The 15355-nt window shown below is 42.8% G+C and overlaps 1 protein-coding gene across 1 annotated transcript in view; it reads left to right on the forward strand.

Moving 5' to 3' along the window:
• The first annotated feature begins 1601 nt into the window (after window positions 1-1601).
• Window positions 1602-15355, forward strand: part of LOC126191458 (monocarboxylate transporter 1-like) — a 128425-nt gene continuing 114671 nt past the window's right edge. The window contains exon 1 of the mRNA XM_049932335.1: window positions 1602-1618. The gene's annotated coding sequence lies outside the window, so the exon portion shown is untranslated. The remainder of the gene's footprint in view (window positions 1619-15355) is intronic.

The raw sequence follows: 15355 nt of genomic DNA on the forward strand, positions 1-15355 counted from the left end.
CCCTTCTGTCAGCTGTGGAGACTCACATGTCCGCCCAATGCCTGTCTCATACTAGCTCTCCATAGCGGACAGCGACTAGTATTTTGTCTATTGAACTAAGATTTTACAGTGAATCAAGACGAAATGGCCACGCTTGTGTGAACATGTAACTGGGGTGAAATTACATTAGGTGTTCCACAGGGTTCGATCATGGGTCCCCTTTTGTTCTTGATATTTTTGAATTACCTCCCTTCTTATCTGAAACAAGAAACTAAACTGACACTGTCTGCTGATGATACAACCATCATTATCAATCCAGTGAAAGAAACTCTAATAGAAAATGATACAAATAATGTGTTTGGAAAAGTTAATGGTTAGTTTTCTGCGAACGGGCTTGCTCTAAACTTTGGAAAAACGCAGTAAATCCAATTTTCTACTGCGAGGAGTACAGTTCCTTCAATTAATATAACACACCAACAGAAGTCAGTAGCCAGGGTAGAGCATACTAAATTTTTTGGTGTATATACAGAAGAGAATCTTAATTGGAAAATTCATATTTTGGATCTCCTAAAGCGACTAGGTTCAGTAACTTTTACAATCAGAATAATTTCTAATTCTGAGGGTATAGAAACTGGCAGTCTAACATACTTTGAATACATTCATTCTCTGATGTCAAATGAAATAATATTTTGGAGTAATTCAACACTTAGGCTAAAAGTATTCACTGCTCAAATGAAAGTGGTAAGAATAATATGTGTAGCTCATAGTCGCACATCTTGTAGACGTCCGTTTAAAAGGTTAGGTATTCTTACAAAAGCCTCACAGTACATTTACTCAGCAATGAAATTTGTTCTCAACAGCATGAATCACTTTAAAAACAACCTTGACATTCATGATTATAATACCAGATGAAAGAAAGACTTGCAGTATCCTCTACTTAACCTATCTTTGGCACAAAAAGATGTAAAACAAACTGCTGTAAAACTTTTCGACAAATTACTAGACGAAATAAATTATCTGATAGTAAATACCACGGGTTGGAGAGTTTCAGTGTGTCACATACAGGAAGATTCATCCTATCATGCTCGAATTCTCTCCCAGTGTTGAATTTGGACAGCAGTTTTATGAGTGTGGCACCATGCAAACTCGTTACGCTGCGATCTTGTCGTTCACCGACGAAGAGAAATTCAACCATGAAGGTGTGTCCAACACAAACGACTATCATAATCATATTGGTTGGCGAAGAACCTCCACTCCCCTACGAAAGAGGTAAACAGGAAACATTTCAATTAAATTTATAGGCTGACACACTACACATTCTAAACAAGAAGGAATACAGCTATACGCTGTCCTCGGTGAAACGGAGGGAAAATTACGAGACCTACTGCGTGAAATCTGTCTGTAGTAAGTGTGAAGTGAACCTACATTAACGGTATGTACAGTGGACAGCAAAATATCGCCGTACTATCGATTAGTCTCACTGATCCAAGGTAATTATCGAACCTGTCACTTCAAGTGGAGTCCGCGTTGATAATACGCAGCGAACTTTGCTTCAGGCAGCAGAGTGAGCAGAGTCATCACAGTGGAATGGCGTCTCGAGAGCCCACACTGATGTAGCCAGCTGTAAATTTACTTCCAGGTAAGATGGCAACGAATTACCGTCGTAATTTTAACGTTTCTGCTCTTCACTTCATTAGGCACTATTTGGACTTCTCTTGACATCTGTGCGACAGCTCAAGACGTAGAAGAGACGATACTGGATGCGAAGAAATTTTCTTGTCTTACATTACTAATTTTGAGTCTGTCGTTAATCAGACCACGCTTCCCGACATTAAACTCATATATTAACCTTTCTTCGTCATCCTTGAATATGTGTATCACTATCACGGCCACAAGCTATTGCACTGTACTCGTTTTAGGGGTTTTTGTTAAAATATCAGCTGGAAAATAGTGTTTAAAACCTCTCAAAGTTTCTCGCAGCCATCACAACGGAATCTGGGATGGTTTCTTCAACGCCATGACCAGTTTTGTCTCTCCTTCCTCGTCCAACCGACTTTATGTACCATGTATAACGACCTTGATAGTACAGGGAAATTTAGTGTGAAACGTCTAACAAAGTCAATCTGTTTTCATTACTCGCTATTCAATTCTCACACGAAAAGGAGCTCACTGGGGTACGTAATTGGATCTTTTATAGTGCTATAGTAACGCTATAGTATTCGATATACCGGGTGATCAAAAAGTCAGTATAAGTTTGAAAACTTAATAAACCACGGAATAATGTAGATAGAGAGGTAAAATTTGACACACATGCTTGGAATGACATAGGGTTTTAATAGAACAAAAAAATTGAAATGACATGGGGTTTTAATAGAACAAAAAAAAAAAACACAAAGCATTGCTAGAGGCGTGAAAGATATCTTGCGCGCGTCGTTTGGTGATGATCGTGTGCTCAGCCGCCACATTCGTCATGCTTGGCCTCCCAGGTCCCCAGACCTCTGTCCGTGCGATTATTGGCTTAGAGGACGCTGAAAGACAACATCCGACGCCAATGCCTCACCATAACTCCTGACATGCTTTACAGTGCTGTTCACATTATTCCTCGACTACAGCTATTGTTGAGGAATGATGGTGGACATATTGAACATTTCCTGTAAAGAACATCATCTTTGCTTTGTCTTACTTTGTTATGCTAATTATTGCTATTCTGATCAGATGAAGCTTTTGTATTTTTTTGGTTCTAATAAAAACCCATGTCATTCCAAGTATGTGTGTCAATTTGTACCTCTCTATCTACATTATTCCGTAATTTATTCAGTTTTCAAATTTATACTGACTTTTTGATCATCCGGTATTTTAACGAAACAAATATATCGTTAGGAGCTCCTTCCCACTTTTCACGGATGATGTACACAAGGAAACCATAAAGCCAAAAGACTGTGATGTATTGTGCGGACCCCTGAACAGGAGCGATACATGCCACTGTTGACCATCGGTCAGACAAATGAAACAACGGTGCGTACATTACAGGAAAGAATTATTATCGTTATTCTATGAGCAGTCAAATGAAAACTAGACACATGAAAATAGTTCGTAAAATGTTTGTTATTTCAACAATATTCGCCATAATTGTTAATACATGTATCCCACTGTGAGACGAGGCGTTCAATTTCTTAATGGAAAAACATTTGCTGTGGCCTATCGAACACGGTTCTACCCAGATGTGCAGCTCTTCGTCCGACGCAAATCGACGGCAGCCAATGTCTTTCTTCAGGACTCTAAAAATATATAAATATTGCTTAGTGAGGAGTCGGGACTGTTTGGAGGATGCGTAAGGAAAGGACTTCCAGCGGGAACTTCTGCAGCGCAGTCGAAACAATAGGCGCGCCAGCTCTGGGAAAGTCATGATGACTTTTTTCTTTGACTGCAAGGGCGTGCTTCTCATTGACTTTTTGGACCACGACGCCATAATTAAAGCACAGCGGTAGGTGCTCTCTTTGCAAAAACTGAACCGTGCCATAAAGTCCAAATGTCCAGGAATGTTGACGGAAGGCATCATTCTGATGCAGGCTAATGCTCGCCCACATTGTCAAGATTGTATTGATTACATTGCAGAAGCTCTGCTGGGAAGCTGTTATGCATTCTCCGTACGGTCCCGATCTCTCCCCATGCGGTTTCCTAATTTTTGGAGCCCTGAACAAAGACATCCGCGGCAGTCAAATAGCTTCGCATGAAGAGGTGCACGCCTGTGTTCACTCATGGTTCAGTAGGTATGCGCAAACATTTTTCCATGAAGCCATTGAACGTCTTGTCTCACGGAGGGATAAATATGCGATATTAACAGTTACTCAGATTACTTTTGAAATAATAAACAGTTCACTTACTTTTTTTACATCTGTCACATTTTCATTTTACTGCCCCTTATAACTGTAGTTAATACTGATCACGTACAAGAACTAGAAGCAGACAAAACCATAGTAGGTGTAGGATTACTCGTGTTGAACGAGTAGTAATGTTATAAAAAGGTAATTATAGGGGATGGCACTTGCCACACTAGGGCAGCATCCAAAGCAAATGTAGATAAGCGACGAACGAAGTAATATCGTACTAGCAACACTTGAGCACTGGTCTGCAGTTTGAGGCACTTATCGGATTGGATTAATGGAAGAGACAATGAAGATCCAAGGTCAATGGTTCGTTTAGCAAGTGGGAAAGTATCACACAAGTGGTCATCATCCCACAGTGGCAGACGACACAAGTGCTGCATGTCACATTACAGTGCTGTTAGCTAATAAAATTCAAAGAGTACTCATTCCAAGAACAGTGAAGCTCATATTACATCCTTCCACATATATCTCGTGAAATTAGCATGACTGATAGATAACGATAGTTTACTTCCCAGCTAAAGTGCACTCTAACATAAAAAAAAACGACGCACCACGAAGGAATTACCCGAATGGGAAACAAACTGGTAGGCGTGACGTACTTCTACACACAAAGAAACGATTGCAGATTCAGGGAAATTGGATGATTTTTTCAAGAGAAAGAGATTCCGAAATTGAGGAACTCAATAACGTGTTGGCTCACGTTTGGCCATTATGCATGCAGTTATTTGGTTTGGCATTGATTGATACAGTTGTTGGATGTCCTCCTAAGAGATATCATGCCAAATTTGGCCAACTGGCGCGATACATCGTGAAAATGCTGGTTGGAAAGCCCTGCCCATAACGCTTCAAACGTTCTTAATCGTGATGGGATCTGACGAGACTGCTGGATACGGTAGGGTTTCACAAGCACGAAAACTAGCAGTTGAGACTCACCGTGTGCTGGTGGGCATTATCTCTCTGAAATGAAAGCCCAAGATGACCTGCTATGAAGGGAAAGAAAACGGAAAGTGGAATATCTTCGACGTAACGTTGTGCTGTAAGGGTGCTGCAGATAACAACCAAAGGGATCCTGCTAGGAAACGAAATTGCGCTACAAACCATCACTCCTGGTTTTATCATGTTTTATTCTATAGGGACACTGTTGTGCCTAGTGCCAGTATTCATTTCAAATAGGAAAGGGTACAACTGTGAGTCGCAGTGGTGTTTATTGCATATCTAGATTTTAGTCACATTTACTACACTGCAAGAGACCGCACATTGACCGAAATATGGATATGCAAAAAACATCATGGCTACTCACTGCTGTATTCTACATCACGTCTGGCTGTTGGGCAGTGTGGTGAGCAAAATTCAGGTTAGTATACCTCTGCTGTCCGGGGCATCCCCTGACACTTCTTAGTTGGTCATCAGGCTCACTTCGAAGCGATATTCATAACTGAAGACAATTCTGCTGAAGTCAGTGAGATTCCAGGCCCCACCGACCAACGAAGACGTGTCTGGAGACTCCCAGAACAGTGGTGGAATACCAACCAGACTGTCGCCCGTCATACGGGCCGACAACGAGGATCGATGGCCTAGGGTGCTATTTCATTCATGCATGACCATTTGGTTGTCATCCGCTACACTCCTACAGCACAAAGTTAAGTCAACGACGTTCTACGCCCCGTTTTGTTGCTCTTCATGGCAAACCATCGTGTGCTTACGCTTCACCACGATGGTGCCCGCCTCCGCACATCGAGATGTTCTACTACTTGTCTTCGTGCTTTTCAAACGATGCCTTGACGAGAAAGATGGCCATGTATGTCTCCAATGGTGAATGTTTCAAGCCTTGTGGGCAAGGCCCTCCTATCAGCTCGGGATTTTGCCTATCTGACGTGCGAGTTGAACAGGAGTTGGCACGATACCTCTCAGGACGATATCCTGCAACCCTGTCAATCAGCGTCAAGCCAAATTACTGCTTACATAATGGCCAGAGGTGGACGAACGCTTTATTGACTTGTTCAATTTGTGAAGCTCTTTCTCTTCAATAATATATCATCCAGTTTCACTGCAATTGTAAGCAAAAATATGTTCAAATGTGTATGAAATCTTATGGGACTTAACTGCTAAGGTCATCAGTCCCTAAGTTTACACACTACTTAACCTAAATTATCCTAAGGACAAGCACACACACCCAAGCCTGAGGGAGGACTCGAACCTCCGCCGGGACCAGCCGCACAGTCCATGACGGCAGTGCCCTAGACCGCTCGGCTAATCCCGCGCGGCGAATTGTAAGCCTTTACTTGTTGCGTATCTATATATGTACATCACATTTCTGGGTTTATTTTCGCTGCTAGAGTAAACCAACGACTGAGACACTATGAAAAACATATTAGATAAAATACGCCATTTATCGCAAGCAGATGATGGATTTAGTATCTGTTATGATATGATAGTGATTCCGACTTCCCGTTGAAATGTCTCAAATGGCTCTGAGCACTATGGGACTCAACATCTGAGGTCATCAGTCCCCTAGAACTTAGAACTACTTAAACCTAACTAACCTAAGGACATCACACACATCCATGCCCGAGGCAGGATTCGAACCTGCGACCGTAGCAGTCGCGCGGTTCCGGACTGCAGCGGCTAGAACCGCGTGGCCACCGCGGTCGGCCCTTCCCGTTGATTTCGAGTGTTGATATGGAGGAATGCTCAGAGATGCTTGTGATTCATACCGAAGACACTATTGCTTCCGCAGAGGGCACCGCTGCCTATGATAACGTGTCACGTAGGCCCATCCACTGCGTCCACGGCTCGACGCTTGTCCATAGAATCCCCCTTCTTCCTAGTCTTTGTTACGCCCGACGAAAAGGGTTCACCTTTTCTGTGATTACGGTTTTCGATCCGGATTGTTCCCTGACCTGTTGGCGGTTAATTAATAGCCTACGGCTAGCCATTCTATTCAAGAACTCTGATAGCATTGACTATAGGAACCTCTTGTTCGTTCCACCAGTCTCTACGTCACCGGCAGCTTAAGTGATAGTAAACTGTGTTTTGCACGTGCCAGGTAGGACAGAAAATAGGTAGCTGTAAGAGATTAATCTGCCAAAACGCTGATAGTGTTGGAAGATATTAAAGACTTACCAATAGTATTTCTTTCATACATATAACGAGACATTTTCTGTAGACTAACGCTGTGTACATTGCAATACATAAAACGAACAGTGGAAATGAAAGAAAACTTACTGTGTAGAGAAGTTTGTCATCAATGTGGGATTTGATAGAAACCATACGCACATTCTCAGCAGTAGCTTTTGGTGTAATGCGTACTCGACAGCTGACGGAGAACATCGGTGTTCAGGTGTCACTGCAGTTCGATTCTCTGAAGTTGGAGGGTATTAAGAATTTATTACTGTCTGTAATCGCAGTTGTATAAGTTGCTACCGGTGGCTGATCACCACAAGAGAGGCTCGTTATAGGTCTCGAATGATAAGCCTGAGAGCACGTGTAACAGAGAGCCTGCCACAGCGGTTTGCAGTGACATTTACCCACGCTATTATGAGACTGTTTAGAGCACAATCACCACGACCGGCAGCCATTTCGCAGTTAATGTCGGCCAACTGGTTGCTCCAAACTTCTCCACGATATACTGCTTTCACGCAGTTATGTTTTTCCTGCATGCTTTACAATTTCGTTTACTCAGTTTCCGCCATACTTTTTTAATCTCTTAGAACCCGCCAAAGAACAGTTTTCTTGGTTACATATCCCATACACATGATTTTTATTACATTCGTAACAATGTCGTTCACCACAGTCTCTTTCCTGATGCAGTTATTTGTCGTCCGACGCTCCTAGTATTTTCCGACATGCAACTCTCCATTGCTCAACCTCTAACGCTTTCCGTGTTAGTCTTGATCGCCGTAACTCAGAACTGATAATACATATCCATTACAAACTTTCCTTTTAAAATAAATCCCTATCTCCTATTTAAAAACTCAGTTTCGTTCACCGAAACCTTCCTCACCAATTTTAATCTCACGTTTTTGCTGTCAATCCAGTGGTTATCTACAGCTCATAAGCAAATTTAAAAGCTAATCCGAAATTATTTCCTCTGGACATCTGATCTACTCCATAAATAAATATAAACATTTGCGTTTTTAAACTCTGCCTTCTGCAGGAGACAATGTATTTCCTTTCATATTTACCAAAAAAAGTCTCGATACTTATGCTTCATCTTCTCTAGACCTCTGTTTAGTTCTGAAATTACGTTAATTCCGATACTCGTTTAGATTTAAGCGTTTTTATCTGTTCTGTCGTGCATCATCGGTACGTTTTGTTTTTTTATTCTACGTTTTTATACTTTTCCACATCTATTATACACCACCTTCAACTTTTATCGCACATTTTCATCCATAGAACGAAATGATCTCCTTCATCGTGTGAGAATATTTGATAACAGGTGACAGTGACATATATAAAGTGCTGGTGGCTACAATAAAATGACAAACTTTGTTGTAATGTCCATGATTCTGAAACAGTAACAATGCCGTGTTGCTACTCCTCATGATCTGTGCGCGTAACATGCTTGGATACTCCTTAGGATGTTATGTAGAATGTGGCGGACATCTAAACGTCCCACTCGTCGACGGCGATGGCCCTTCTTAGTTCCTTCATTCTGTAAGGAGGGTTCGCACGACGCACGACGAAGTTCATCTGAAGACAAGCATACTCAGTCGAGTCTGCCTCCTGGAGAAATCTGTTTACGAGTTCGAGGCGGAGCGCTCGTTTTGATACACGAAGCCTTTGCCAGAATGTTGACGTCTCAGCTGAACAGTAGGTTGAAGGATCTTTCTGGCTACCACTCAGCCTTCAAAGTAATCTCGACAATGCTACGAGAAGTTCAACATCAATACATGTTACTGGCCCATAACATGGGTGCCCCACCTCTCCGCTGAATCCATGAGACTGAATGCCTGAAACATGCAGTGGTATGTGTCGCCCACTACACTATTGTACAACGAACATCAGGCGTCAGACATATCCCGCTTTCGTCGGTGATAAGAACTGGACACCATTGATCCAGGTTCCACTCAAGGTACTTCATTGCCCACATTTTTTGTATGGGCGTTGCCAAGCCCCACTCGTGTTCTACGTGGCAGAAGCCAAGGGGTCACAATGACAGCACTGATCATGTGGACACGATTGCATCCACACAGTCCTCCCATTTTTCTCCAAAACGGTAGAGCACAAGTTATGTTACAGTGTCCTCGGGTTACCTGCAGGGCGTGGACAAAAATACATCAAATTACCATACTTAATACGGTCTAGAGAACCAGTTTGCTTACAAAACAGCTTCAAGTCGTCGCTGAATGGATAAATACAGGTTCTGTTTCAACAGAATCTCATACCATTTTTCCTGCAAAATGGTGGAAAACTTCACGTAATGATGATGGAAGTGGATAGCTATGACGCACTCTTCTCTCCAAAGTAGACCAGATAAGCGAGTCAGTACAGAGGGCTAATGACTGTGGTGCCCAGAGTGCTGGCGACAATTCACCCCATGCTCGCAAAATCAGTCCTGAATGTGAAACGTCCCCCTTTAAAAATTATGAATGACAGTGCTGGAAAAACTCTCACGTTATTTGATAGGCATACTTAACAAATGAAAGATTTTGATAGAGAACAAACATTGTATTTACATTAATAATGTTCAAAAGTCATCATATATACAGGGTGTTACAAAAAAGTACGGCCAAACTTTCAGGAAACATTCCTCACACACAAAGAAAGAAAATATGTTATGTGGACATGTGTCCGGAAACGCTTACTTTCCATGTTAGAGCTCATTTTATTACTTCTCTTCAAATCACATTAATCATGGAATGGAAACACACAGCAACAGATCGTACCAGCGTGACTTCAAACACTTTGTTACAGGAAATGTTCAAAATGTCCTCCGTTATCGAGGATACATGCATCCACCCTCCGTCGCATGGAATCCCTGATGCGCTGGTGCAGCCCTGGAGAATGGCGTATTGTGTCACAACCGTCCACAATACGAGCACGAAGAGTCTCTACATTTAGTACCGGGGTTGCGTAGACAAGAAAGAGCTTTCAAATGCCCCCATAAATGAAAGTCAAGAGGGTTGAGGTCAGGAGAGCGTGAAGGCCATGGAATTGGTCCGCCTCTACTAATCCATCGGTTACCGAATCTGTTGTTCAGAAACGTACGAACACTTCGACTGAAATGTGCGGGAGCTCCATCGTGCATGAACCACATGTTGTGTCGTACTTGTAAAGGCACATGTTCTAGCAGCACAGGTAGATTATCCCGTATGAAATCATGATAACGTGCTCCATTGAGCGTAGGTGGAAGAACATGGGGCCCAGTCAAGACATCGCCAATAATGCCTGCCCAAATGTTCACAGAAAATCTGTGTTGATGACGTGATTGCACAGTTGCGTGCGGATTCTCGTCAGCCCACACATGTTGATTGTGAAAATTAACAATTTGATCACGTTGGAATGAAGCCTCTTCCGTAAAGAGAACATTTGCACTGAAATAAGGATTGCAACATTGTTAGATGAACTATTCGCTGAAGTGTACCCGTGGAGGCCAATCAGCTGCTGATAGTGCCTGCATACGCTGTACATGGTACGGAAACAACTGGTTCTCCCGTAGCACTCTCCGTACAGTGACGTGGTCAACGTTACCTCGTACAGCAGCAACTTCTCTGACGCTGACATTAGGGTTATCGCCAACTGCACGAAGAATTTCCTCGTCCATTGCTGGTGTCCTCGTCGTTCTAGGTCGCGAGTCATAGGCTGGAATGTTCCGTGCTCCTTAAGACGCCGATCAATTACTTCGGACGTCTTCCTGTCGGGACACCTTCGTTCTGGAAATCTGCCTCGATACAAACGCACCGCGCCACGGCTATTGCCCCGTGCTACTCCATACACCAAATGGGCATCTGCCAACTCCGCATTTGTAAACATTGCACCTACTGCAAAACCACGTTCGTGATGAACACTAACCTGTTGATGCTACGTACTGATGTGCTGAGAGCTGTGGAGCAATGAGTCTCATGTCAACACAAGCACCTAAGTCAACATTACCTTCCTTCAATTGGGCCAACTGGCGGTGAATCGAGGAAGTACATTACATACTGACGAAACTAAAATGAACTCTAACATGGAAATTAAGCGTTTCCGGACACATGTCCACATAATATATTTTCTGTATTTGTGTGTGAGGAATGTTTCCTGAAAGTTTGGCCGTACCTTTTTGTAATACCCTGTATATCTATCAATTCATGACATCCATCTTTACAAATTTCCTTTTTCTGGTGTACACACGTCCAGATCGTCACCTTATAGTAACCTCTCAAAACTCTGGCATCTCTCTCACCACATCCACCACTGCTGGCGGCTCACCTCCAACTGCCCAACGCTGCGCGCTGTTCACATCGAACAGCCCAACACTAGACTAGCGAATATTCCAACAATGAGTCCACCCAGCCACAGAATGCACACAGCGCAGTCAGAGATTTTCATACACAGCACTAAGTGGTATTACCAACATAAAAACCTAAACAGCCTACTTACAGCCTACTTCCTAAACAATCTACTTGCAGCCTACTTACAAATGATACTAGCTGTCTGAATGGGGGCCCTGTCGTCCCTGAACAGAGCTGCAACATTGGGGAACAAACATTGTACCAAGGGATGGAACTGATTAACCAAAATGGTCACATAAACTTGGGCGGTAAATTATGCAGAGTAACCGTGAGACTAATCGAATATCAACATATGGCTGCCCAAATCGTCACTGAACGCCAACAATGTTTCACTCTTGGAGCGTAAACTCGGCCAGAAAATTGAAACTGTGAGAAACAAGACACATTCGACCTAATGACTGGTGCATAGCCCACGTTTTAGGGCTTTGGGGCACCACGATTTCCTGTTACGGGATTGAGTATCACTAATAACTGGTTTGGGATTCCATCTCTCCTGCAGTTCTTTGCTTGTGGAGCTCCCTCGTATTCCAGAATGAGATTTTCACTCTGCAGCGGAGTGTGTGGTGATATGAAACTTCCTGGAAGATTAAAACTGTGTGCCGCACCTAGAATCGAATTCGGGACCTTTGCCTTTCGCGGGCAAGTGCTCTACCATTTGAGCTACCGAAGCACGACTCAAGCCCAGTTCTCACAGCTTTACTTCCGCCCGTACCTCGTCTCCTACCTTCCAAACTTCACAGAAGTTCTCCTGCGAACCTTTCGGAACTAGAACTCCTGGAAGAAAGAATATTGCGGAGACATGGCTTAGCTACAGCCTGGAGGATGTTTCCAGAATGAGATTTTCACTGTGCAGCGGAGTGTGCGCTGATATGAATTGTTTTGTTGCTGACAAGATTTGCGAGTGGGACACACAGTTTTGCAGTGACTGCAGCTGTCGTCCTCTTTTGTTTTTCATAACACTCCTATTTATTGCTAATCTATCGCTATCACTGAACGCACATATTTGTTCGCGTTATGACGTAGCATATTATGTTCATCGGCACTCCCTGTATGCGGTAGAAATCTTTGATTACGGTACCTTTTGAATCACCAAACACTTGGTTACAGAAGCAACCGCCATAAGAGCAACGACTATTTGCACACGTACGAATTAATTTGTCTCTGGCATAACGGATCCACAACTCCACGGAAAACTGTTCTGACCCTGACTGACATTTGCAACGTGTTTAAGACATTGCATAGGTGCACACATAGTCAAATACAACAACGCAATGTGGTGTCTTGGCTAGTATCGGCACTTACATTCAAGCATGCATTTCTCGCTGTGCTTCCGTAGTTTTGTGAAATCCCTGTACAAACTGTATTTTGTAGGTACCGGTCATCTGCAGCTGACTAATATGTTCTTCTCTAGTGTCATGTGTCTCAGAATAACGTTCGAGATATAATGCGACGTCGCTGTGGTGTTCGCCAATTCGTCGGGCAACTTTGCGTGTTAACGACCCTCCTTGTACTAAGCTGAGAATGTGTGTACGATCTAAGCTTGAAAGAACGTCTCAAGGCATGTCGACAGACTGAACAGTATACACAGCAAGCACTGTCCTGTTCACAAGTATTGGGAAACAGATTTACATAATAATAATAATAATAATAATATTAGAAGCACTCAATACACTTACACGATCACAATGCCACAAATATAGAATACATCACATACATTCAGCAACAGAAAGATTCACATTAAGCAGAAAGAAAGGAGGAAGGGGATTTATCGACATAAAAAACCTACATTATGGACAGGTAGACAATTTAAGAAAATTCTTTATAGAACGAGCTGAAACTAGCAAAATACACAAAGCAATCACTCATATAAATACATCGGCTACACCACTGCAATTTCATAACCACTTCTACAACCCTTTAGATCACATAACATCAACAGATATGAAGAAAGTAAATTGTAAAAAGAAAACACTACATGGCAAGCACCCGTATCACCTAACACAGCCACACATCGATCAAGACGCATCCAACACATGGCTAAGAAAAGGCAATATATACAGTGAGACGGAAGGATTCATGATTGCAATACAGGATCAAACAATAAACACCAGATATAACAGCAAGCATATTATTAAAGATCCCAACACCACAACAGATAAATGCAGACTTTGCAAACAACAAATAGAAACAGTAGATCACATCACAAGCGGATGTACAATACTAGCAAATACAGAATACCCCAGAAGACATGGCAATGTAGCAAAAATAATACATCAACAACTTGCCATACAACATAAATTAATAAAACAACACGTTCCCACATACAAGTATGCACCACAAAATGTACTGGAGAATGATGAATACAAATTATACTGGAACAGAACCATTATAACAGATAAAACAACACCACATAACAAACCTGACATCATACTCACCAATAAAAAGAAGAAATTAACACAACTAATCGAAATATCCATACCCATTACAACAAATATACAAAAGAAAACCGGAGAAAAATTGAAAAATACATCTAACTGGCTGAGGAAGTCAAGGACATGTGGCATCAGGATAAAGTTGACATTATACAAATTATACTATCAACTACAGGAGTCATACCACACAATACCCACCAGTACATCAATGCAATACAGCTACATCCATCTTATATATACAACTACAGAAATCCGTAATTATTGATACATATTCAATTACCCGAAAGTTCCTAAATGCAATATAACGTATACCGTACAGTTAAAAGGAAGTCACGCTTGATCAAGGTCCGCGTCACTTTCCATTTTTGACCAGACGTAACGTCTGAGAAAAATTTTAAATAATAATATAGAACCTGGAATAATATAACACTACTGGCCATTAAAATTGCTACACCACGAAGATGACGTGCTACAGACGCGGAATTTAACCGACAGGGAGAAGATGCTGTGATATGCAAATGATTAGCTTTTAAGAGCATTCACACAAGGTTGGCGCCGGTGGCGACACGTACAACGTGCTGACATGAGGAAAGTTTCCAACTGATTTCTCATACACAAACAGCAGTCGACCGACGTTGCCTGGTGAAACGTTGTTGTGATGCCTCGTCTAAGGAGGAGAAATGCGTACCATCACGGTACCGACTTTGACAAAGGTCAGCTTGTAGCCTATCGCGACTGCGGTTTATCGTATCGCAACATTGCTGCTCCCGTTGGTCGAGATCCAATGACTGTTAGCAGAATATGGAATCGGTGGGTTCAGGAGGGTAATACGGAACGCAGTGCTGGATCTCAACGTCCTCGTATCACTAGCAGTCGAGCTGGCAGGCATGTTATCCGAATGGCTGTAACAGATAGTGCAGTCACGTCTCGATCCCTGAGTCGACAGACGGGGACGTTTGCAAGACAACAACCATCTGCACGAACTGTTCGACGACGTATGCAGCTGCATGGGCTATCTGCTCGGAGACCAATACCCTCGACGCTGCATCACAGATAGGAGCGTCTGCGATGGTGTACTCATCGACAAACCTGGGTGCACGAATGGCAAAACGTCATTTTTTCGGATGAATCCAGGCTCTGTTTACAGCATCATGATAGTCGTATCCGGTTTGGGGACATCGTGGTGAACGCACATTGGAAGCGTGTATTCGTCATCGCCATACTGGCATATCACCCAGCGTGATGGTATGGGGTGCCATTGGTTACACGTCTCGGTCACCTCTTGTTCGCATTGACGGCACTTTGAACAGTGGACGCTACATTTCAGATGTGTTACGACCCGTGGATCTACCCTTCGTTCGATCCCTGCGAAACCTTACATTTCAGAAGGATAATGCACGACTGTATGTTGCAGGCCCAGTACGGGCTTTTATGGATACAGAAAATGTTCGACTGCTGTCCTGGCCAGCACATCTCCAGATCTCTCACCAACTGAAAACGTCTGATCAATGGTGGCCGAGCAACTGGCTCGTCACAATAAGCCAGTCACTACTCTTGATGA

This window comes from Schistocerca cancellata, chromosome 6 (genome assembly GCF_023864275.1).
Source record: "Schistocerca cancellata isolate TAMUIC-IGC-003103 chromosome 6, iqSchCanc2.1, whole genome shotgun sequence".
Taxonomy (NCBI): domain Eukaryota; kingdom Metazoa; phylum Arthropoda; class Insecta; order Orthoptera; family Acrididae; genus Schistocerca; species Schistocerca cancellata.